Here is a 6869-nt window from a genome sequence, read left to right as displayed (position 1 = left end):
GTTTATTGAAGACAAACGTAGGTGGACAGCTCTGAACCGGTCAGAAAACCAGACGTCCCACAAAGTCCACAACGTCCTTAACTTCACATGGTTCTATACACCTGACGAGTGCTTCATCGCTCCTCCTTGTTTCTTTGTTTGATCCAATTTTTATTTAATGTTCTTTAGATATTTCTTTACTGTTCACTGTTCCCTAATGGTTTGGTGATTCCTAATTTCATACATCCATGGTGATGATTATTATTGTGCAGATGATTGTGCAAAGTCTGCAATCAATGTCCAAGATCTGTGTTTGATAATACACACATACATATATGGATTTGTGATCATAACCATCATTGATTAAGTTTGTTTATGTCGTGTAATATAGAGTGATGGTGTAGGTTCTAGTAGTAAGGGAACATAATGGATTATAATAATATAGAATAAGAGAATTAGTAGGTATTATTAGTACATTGTTAGTTCAGATATTATATTATATTATTTCTTGTTAACATTATTGTTTTAAATCTATCTCTGCTTCTTGACTGCGTATTTTCTACTTTCCCAAATTGAGGTTCTGGCCTGAAGGCCCTGTTTCTCTCTGGTACGGTTCTTTCGCAGAGGCCTTCTGGGTATTAGACATTTAACTTAGTTTAAATTCTAAACTCCTAAAATATAATTGAAATTCAATAAAATTCTCCGCATGATAGACTTCATTGATTTATTGGTAATGTAGCTCCGCCCCTAATCAGTTTCAAGTACTGAGTATTATTTGAGCCGTCTCAAATCGCCTGCTTTCGTGTGTGTGTTCAGTGTGAGACACTTGGTGGGGTCATGTGGACTGATAACATCTGGATCATCTACTAAAGCCTTCCACACACACAGCTGTCATGGGGAAGGGTGGGGCTATCAGAGAGGGTGGGGCTAAAAGAGAGGCGGGGTTATGGGAGGGGTCAGGGCACAAGCTCTTGCACACAAAACATACACACACACACACACACACTGTTAAGTTTTTTCAATTCTTCTGCTCTTTGTGATGCGGTGTCCCAGACGACCCACTCCACTATGTTCCCTTGACTGCCGTGGCTTGTTAGCATGAATGGTAATAAGAGCGCTTCCTTCAGAGCCGTGCATTTGGGACGCAGCCGCAGTCCCTGTTTTGGCTCCTGGTCAGAGAGTTTAGTGAAAAGCGAGCGCTGCTCTATTTCCTCCGTGTTGATGACGGCTCACTGAGCTCATTAAACCACAAAAAATACATTTATGCTAATATCATCAAAAATAAAGACTCCCTCTCACTCACTGCTTAACAGATGGAGAGAAACAATAGTCTTTCTCTCTTCCTTTCTATTTTTTCCAGCATTTCCCGGAGCTCAGCTGCGCAGGTGAACTAATTTCAGAGTGTAATTCTGCGGAGGAAATTGAATTTGAATTCAGAATTTTAATAATGCACAGACAAAGGGACGGAGCTGTCACTCACACACACACACACACACGCACACACAGAGGTTTTAGGGTTTCCCTACTAGCATTGACTCTGTTAATGACTGCGTTCGCACACACACACACACACACACACACACATACACACACACACATACACACATACACACATACACACACAGAGAGGTTTTAGGGTTTCCCTACTAACATTGACTCTGTTAATGACTGTGTTCGTACACACACACACACACACACACAGTTCTCTGTCGTTCTCAAAAAACTTTGTCCACATGAAAACGCAAATACATGCTGTCAGTAGCTAAACCAGCAGGTGGCGATATAACCCTGACATTATGTTGGCCAATCAGAGACCTGAAGTTAAAAGTTCTCACAAAACACCTAAAATCAGAATAAAGTGTGCGGTCAACTCACTTCCCTCTGCAAACAACAAACAAAGAATTTTAGTTTTATATACACTGTATTACCAAAAGTATTGGCTCGCTTGCATATAAATTTGAGTAACATCCAGTTCTTAATCCATAGGGTTCAATATGATGTTGGCCCCGCCCCCTTTGCAGCTATAACAGCTTCAACTCTGCGTAGGCTTTCCACATGGTTTAGGAGTGTGTTTATGGGATGTTTTCACCATTCTTCCAGAAGCACATTTGTGAGGTCAGATACTGATGTTGGACAGAAGGGCTTGCTGTCTCCATTCCTAATCCATCCCAAAGGTGTTCTATCAGGTCAGGACTCTTCCACACCAAACTAGCTCATACATGTCTTTATGGACCTTGCACACTCATGTTGGAACAGGAAGGGGCCGTCCCCAAATTGTTCCCACAAAGCCTATCCCAAGAGACTTAGGGCACAAGGCAGGGTACCCAAATCCATAGCAGGACACACACACACACACACACAACGGGCCATTTGGGAACGCCAATTAACCTAATCTGCATGTCTTTGAACTGTGAGTGGAAACATTGCAAACTCAATACACACAGAGACGGTAATCGACCCTGGCTGGGATTTGAACCCTGGAGATGCAAGGCGACAGTGCTCTTGGTATGCTGAAGCATTAAGACTTCCTTTCACTGGGACTAAGAGGCTGAGTCCGACTCCTAAAACACAACCACCCCATATCATAATCCCTCCACCAAACTTCACACTGCACAATGCAGTCAGTCAAGTACCGTTCCCCTGGCAACCACCAAACCCAGACTGGTCCATCAGATGGCCTGACAGAGAAGCATGGTTCGTCACTCCAGAGGACACGTCTCCACTGCTCTAGAGTGCAGTGTCTGTGTGCTTTACACCACTGCATCCGATGCTTTGCATTGCACTCGGAGATGTAAGGCTTGGATGCAGCTGCTCGGTATGGAAAGCCATTTCATAAAACTCCCTACACACTGTTTTTGAGCTAATCTGAAGGCCACATGAAATTTGGAGGTCTGTAGCTTTTGACTCTGCAGAAAGTCAGTGACCTGTGTGCACTATGCGTCACAGTATCTGCTAACCCCGCCCTGTGATTTTACGAGGCCTAACACTTCGTGGCTGAGTTGCTGTTGTTCCCAATCACTCCCACTTTGTTATAACACCACTAACTGTTGACTGTGGAATATTTAGTAGAGAGGAAATTTCACGACTGGCCTTACTGCACAGGTGGCGTCCCATCACAGGATATGTAGATATGTATATAATGGAGGAGTTAGGTGTGTGCATAGAATGGTCCACTGTATGGTCTTCAGCACTCTGTAAATTGTTGATTCATCCAGTTTGTCCACAGAGTTTATTTCTTGTCACACTGACATGGTCTCAGTAAACCTCTCTAGGAGACTTTACGATGGTGTGTGTTACAGTAAAATAGTGTTGCGGTGGTGTGATGAAACATGATGAGTTACGATTATCACTCTGAAGTTGATTAGTTTCCTCTAACACGAAGGCCCTGAGTGTGTTATTTTGGTGCTTCAGGTGCAGCTACACGGTGAGAGTTCACTCCTGTTTCTGTCTTACACGAGAAATTAACATCTCGTTATGGGACGCGTCACCAAAACGGTGAAACTGTAGTGTGTTTGCATGGAGCCGTACACCCCCCTGTGAATGAGCCGTTACTATGGAAACGATAACGTATCGAAGGGAGTGTATTAATATAACCCTGTGCTACAGTCAGAGCTGTTGGGGAGAATTAATCAACAACTTCTGACCAATCAGAGCACAGGACTCGATCATAAGGTTATAATCGCTCTGAACCAATTCAGCACAAACAACATGGGACAGTTCCACTCACATAAACACAGAATATTGTGTGTGTGTTTGTGTGTGTGTAAGTGTGTGTGTGTGAGTGTGTGTGTGTGTGTACACATTACTGTAAAGCAGGCAGAGCTGAGAAGAGCAGAGCACGTGCACGCGCTTTGGAAAACACCCCAACTGAATGCACTTTGATGTACGTGCGCGTTCACGTGCTTTTATATTCGGCCTGTAGGTGGCGCCGGAAGCACAGAGAGTCTGAGCCCTGAGAACAACGTCAGGACAGCGGAGTGCAGGCGCGTGGCTCGGCGTGTGTGTGTGTGTGTGTGTGTGTGAGAGAGAGAGAGAGATACAGCAGAGCTTCATGAGGTCCAACAGGTGTGAATGCACTGCCTGTACCTGTGTGTGTGTGTGTGTGTGTGTTTAAATAGAGCGCTATCACCCTGAGCCCCTCCATGTAGCCACGCCCCCAGATCTACCTGAGGCAGGTGTTTAACTCGTGCGCCTTTTATTATCTTTATAATAAACACTGATAAAAGGTCCACGTCACAAAGCTGTCCTGTAGGGTCTGAAGTCCGGGAACACACACACACACACACACACACACACACACACACAGATGGGATGGTGAGAATGAGACGCGGCCACTTGCTTCTTATTTTTTACAGTTTTCTCTACAAGCCCCACCCACTCCGAAAGCTCCGCCCAGAGAGAGAGAGAGAGAGAGAGAGTGTGTGTGTGTGTGTGTGTGTGTGAGAGAGAGAGTGTGTGTGTGTGTGTGTGTGAGAGAGAGAGAGAGAGTTCACTCCTCCGTACGCTGTGCACGGCGCGCGCTGAGACTCCGAGCTCACAGTCGGGAGGACAGAGACAGAGAGACAGATCGCGGAGGAGGAGAGAGAGAGTGTGTGTGTGTGTGTGTGTGTGTGTCTTTATTCGGTGGACGCGACACACCGCCCGCGCGCCTATTATAATTATTATTATTATTATGGGATGCTTTTCTTTAGTTCGGATGTTTTTGCGCGCGTGTAAAGTGTGTGTGTGAGATGAGAAGAGAGACGTGTGGGAGCAGGACATCACCATCACACACACACACACACACACACGCACCGGGGCTGCTGAAGACACCGGACCGCGCGCGCTCGGGGTTTCCTCTGCTGTGCCGTGACCGAGTGTGTGTGTGTGATAACGAGCTGTACATACACACACACACACACACACACCTCCCTGCAGGACCTGGGCTCTGACTCTCTTCTCTTCGGGATTTTTTTCATTCTGAATTTTGGATAACTGACCCCGCAGGAGTGTGACTACGGACACACACACACACACACGCGCGCGCGCGCGGAGAGACGGAGAGGAGAGTGTGAGGAGTCCCACATCCAGCCGGTAAGAGCTCCGAGTTTCTCCAACTCACACACCCGGACACACAGCTTTAACCGGATCAGTGTGTGTGTGTGTGTGTGTGTGTGTGTTAGGAGTTTCGGCCCAGGTATCAGCTTTTACGCAGGTTTCTATTGCTCTATTGGTGAGGTGTGTATCAGTGTGTGTGTGTGTGTGTGTGTTCACACAGTTCATTCCAGAGACAGACAGACAGACAGACAGGACCCTCTCTCTATGTACTGAAACATAATGTAACATGGAGTGACGTCATTTACAGTAAAGTAACAAAGTAACATCACATCCGTCAGCCGTCCGTCCGGGAGTCAGACTGGGGAGTTTATTCCCATTTACACCTCTCTCTCTCCCAGTCTCTGTGTGTGTGTGTGTGTGTGTGTGTGTGTCTCTATTTGTCTCTCTCTCTCTCTCTCTCTCTCTCCCAGTCTCTCTCTCTCTCTGTGTCTCTCTCTCTGTCTCTCTCTCTCTGTGTCTCTCTCCCAGTCTCTCTCTCTCTCTGTCTGTCTGTGTGTGTCTCTATCTGTCTCTCACTCTATCTGTCCCTCTCTCTCTCCCTCTGTGTGTGTGTGTCTCTCTCTCTCTGTGTTTGCGGCGTCACTTTTTCAGAGGGAATAAACACCGCCGCGCTTCCGCTCGCACGGACCGTCCGCGCGCGCACACACACACATACAGTGTGTGTGCGCTCAGTGCGCGCGGATTGTGATTAGCGATTATTATGGGATGGAGGAAATGTCGGTGTGTATATTGTCCGTCCATCAACACCTGTTGCTCTTACCGTTGTGTGTGTGTGTGTGTGTGTGTGTGTGTACATACAGGATGTAAAAATTCCATAATCTTTCAATAATTAATTGAATTACAGTGTTGATGTGTTATAATATAATTTACTGATATTTGTATAAACATTTATAGACACAGTGTTTATATTAAAGTGTCTCAGAGTCATTATTAAAATAGTACTGAAGAAAAGAGCGGAGTGTGTGTGTGTGAGAGAGACAGGTGGTGTGTGTGTGTGTGTGTGTGTGTGTGTGAGATCTGGTTCAGCTGGACCGACTCGACTTATGGGTTTTTTTCCATCATAGAAGAAAAACCTGTTTATCGGGTTCTTTACACTGAGCTTCAGAAACTCCACACACACACACACACACACACACACACACACACACACACACACACACACACACACACACAAGAGGATGTGCTGCATTCCTACAGAAACTCACTCTGCCTGTAAACGAAGAGGAAGAGAGGTGATCTGTCTGTCTCTCTCTGTCTGTCTCTCTCTGTCTGTCTGTCTCTTTGTCTCTCTCGCTCTCCTTCTGTCTCTCTCCTCCCTGTCTCTCACCCTGTCTCTGTCTCTCTCCCCCCTCCTTGTCTTCCTGTCTCTCTCCCTGCCCCCCCCCCTTCTTTCTCTATAATTTAGCACTGATGATTGATGATGATGATTCTTTGATTTCTTGTTCATGCAATATTTTATTGTCCTTAGATCTACCGCACACACACACACACACACACACACACACACACACACACACACACACACACACTGGGCAGTGGATCAGTGTATGAGGCGAGCAGTGATGAGCCGACTAATGGTCATGTAGGAATGTGTTTTGCTGATCAATATTATCTTACTAATGTTGAGTATACGGTGTGTGTGTGTGTCAGTATGTACAGTATATATGTGTGTATTTATAGGTGTGTATGAGTTTCTGTATGTGTGTGTGTGTGTGTGTGTGTAGGTGTGTATGTGTAGCTCTAACACTAAACCCACAGTCAGGTGAAGGGAGTAGGACCGATTATCTGGTTAG

The 6869-nt window shown here is 45.7% G+C and overlaps 1 protein-coding gene across 2 annotated transcripts in view; it reads left to right on the top strand.

Annotated features, from left to right (window-relative positions):
• Positions 1-4481: 4481 nt before the first annotated feature.
• The window catches only part of pcdh1b (protocadherin 1b), an 89621-nt gene continuing 87233 nt past the window's right edge, over positions 4482-6869 (top strand). For both annotated transcript variants that reach the window (XM_053505454.1, XM_053505455.1), the window contains exon 1: positions 4482-5052. The gene's annotated coding sequence lies outside the window, so the exon portion shown is untranslated. The remainder of the gene's footprint in view (positions 5053-6869) is intronic.

Source organism: Clarias gariepinus, chromosome 10, assembly GCF_024256425.1.
Source record: "Clarias gariepinus isolate MV-2021 ecotype Netherlands chromosome 10, CGAR_prim_01v2, whole genome shotgun sequence".
Taxonomy (NCBI): domain Eukaryota; kingdom Metazoa; phylum Chordata; class Actinopteri; order Siluriformes; family Clariidae; genus Clarias; species Clarias gariepinus.
The sequence above is the reverse complement of the archived record's forward strand: the minus strand, read 5'-3'. Positions and strand labels throughout refer to the sequence as shown.